This window comes from Lipotes vexillifer, unplaced genomic scaffold (assembly GCF_000442215.2).
Source record: "Lipotes vexillifer unplaced genomic scaffold, Lipotes_vexillifer_v1.1 scaffold360, whole genome shotgun sequence".
Lineage (NCBI taxonomy): Eukaryota > Metazoa > Chordata > Mammalia > Artiodactyla > Lipotidae > Lipotes > Lipotes vexillifer.
This window is the reverse complement of record NW_006787175.1, coordinates 869,419-872,084: the sequence shown is the minus strand read 5'-3', so window position 1 is coordinate 872,084 and position 2,666 is coordinate 869,419.

The window sequence follows — 2,666 nt, the reverse complement described above, 5'->3', positions numbered from 1 at the left end:
TCCAGGATGTATGTTTCAAAGGCAAGATGGGGATGAAGTCAAAAGAGCACTAATAAGTACTAATAATGAGTTTGTATGGCTGTGTACTTAATAGTTATTGTCAGGAAATCTACAATGACCAAAACATACCCCTACCTGTATCCAGGAAGTAGTGTTTAAATACCTATTTTTTGAAGTTTAAAAATAAGCATGGACCCCATTAGCAATGGGGCTCCTGCCCTAGAGGTGTCCCCCTGCCACCTGACTTTTTTAGGAGTGAAAAATATATATAAAATACAGCCTGTTACTAATGTCTGATGTGGGATTTCAGGACTGATTTCATGATGTCCTTCACCTTGAATGCAATGCTGAGTAGAAAATGGGATTCCAATAATCCACAGCGTGCAGTGGCATTAGGATTCAATTACCACCTGAGGTTGCTAAGGAAGCAATGCCTATTGATGCGAGTACCTTGGGTGCTGTACTTGACATTCACAGTGGTGACAACAATGACAAGGCCAGCAGGGAGGCATGGGAAAGCCGCATGTGACTGCACAGGAGGGCAGTCACAAGCCGGCATGACTGACTGACATGCTTTCAGTACTTTAACCCCTTGGCTCCTGTCACGATCAGAGAATCAGACAGCTTCTGCAGTGACACTCAAGACAAAATAGGATAAAACATTTTCTTTTCTTAAAGCAACAGGGCAGATATGGCTGTAACACAGACTCAGAATGTAACTGAGTAGGTGGTATCACTACAATGTAACTTGCCGATGCCCTTGTATACAAGTGAGGCTGGATTGTGGTGCAGGGGCACCCTGAGATTTGGAATTGAGACACGTGTGGATTCCAGAAAAGCTGGGAATTTTGAATTCTCCAAAATGCCCTGTTCCACCCTTGCTGGAAGAAGTGGCCCATGCACCCTGTGTGAAGAACCTTCCCTTATCTGAAGATCCTTTAATAACTTTCATGGGAGAGTCCCCTCACAAGGTGATGCTTATGATCCTCCATCCCAGCCCCTCAACTGATACTGCCTTGAAACTCATAATTAGGGTTGCAACTATCAAGTAGGGTTCACAGGGACAAATGCAAAATCTGATCCATGAAGAGATTTTTACACTTAGCGAGGGTGAGGGAGAGAGAGAGAGGGAGAGAGGAATAGGGAGTAGGGTGGGAGAGAGGGAGAGAGAGAGAGAGAGAGAGAGAGAGAAAGGGGAAGGGAAAAGATAAAAAGGGAAAGATTTGCTAATTCAAACCACCAGACACAGGTAAAATGGGCATGGATTTTAAGAAGGTTAAACCATGAAGTACAGAATTCAGTACTAGATAAGGCTGAATTTACCCCGGCGAGGGCCCTCCCAGAGTGATAAAAGAAATGTTCACAACTGAGATACAGGGAAGTCATTCTGTCTTATACGTGAGTTAACTTGAATTTGATGCTAACTAAAATAGACTCTTTGTAGACTATCAAGCATACATTGTACACCTGCTTTAATTATTAAAGAAAAGGGCACAGTGGCCAGAAGTGAAGAATGCCCATGTTAAAAATAAAAAGATTAAATGTCTCCCTTCCTGGGATATCAATGTTGGTCCTCCTTTGATGATAAGACTCCCTTCCCAGGTGCCAAGGCCATGCTGACTCACTGTTTACATGCTCGGCTGTTCTTTTTTTTTTTTTGAAACCTTGAAGAAATGTAACCTTGACTTGTTTAATGTTCTTTGTTCTGACAAGATATAAAACTGTGCTGAAAACCCTGCTTCTCAGGAGCAGTTTCTCAGAGTCATCTGGGAAGTGGGCTTCTGGGCTAGCCCTCAGTTTGACTCAAATATAACTTTTTTCTATTCTTCTTATTGATTGTTTATTGATTATTTTCATTGACAAGAGATTCAGGCCGAGTGGCTTAATGGAGCTCCTTAGGGGAGCTCTCAGCTTGCTTGGTTGCTGGGGTGAAATCCAGAATGGACGTTGGTCCATATCTGATAAGGCCGTCTCTGCTCTCTGTGATGGCCTGTGTGCAGAAATCTCTGCATTCTACAGAAGACCATGCTCATCCACTACACCCATGATATCAAGATGATTGAACCTGGTGAGCAGGAACAGCAAGAGCTTTAAATGTCGTATTGAGACACGTGTGTGGCAGAGGGTGAGCAAGAAACCCCATGAAACTACAGGGCCCAGACCATGGGGAGGTTTCTAAGGGCCAGGTGGTCTGAAGCATGTTGGAACATTCCTTCCAAAGTGAAAGAAAAGTTGCTATTTCTTCGATTGCCTACTGCTCAAAAATACAGTTTTTGGTGGGTCTCTTTGGAGGCAACGTATGCCATATTTGAAAGGGCTGCCCCAATCCATTTACTGAAAATCTTCAAAGCTCCAGATTTTGAGTGGGTCCTGGATGAGGTGTCTTGGGCCTTGTGCATCACGGTAATTGAAATGTCTGTTTCCCACAGGGATACTGTATATAACAATGAAAATATCTAGGCTTGGGGTGCAAAGTTATTATTATTATTATTATTATTTTTTTTGGCGGTACTTGGGCCTCTCACTGTTGTGGCCTCTCCCACTGCGGAGCACAGGCTCCGGATGCGCAGGCTCAGCAGCCATGGCTCATGGGCCCAGCCTCTCCGCTGCATGTGGGATCTTCCCGGACCGAGGCACGAACCTGTGTCCCCTGCATTGGCAGACAG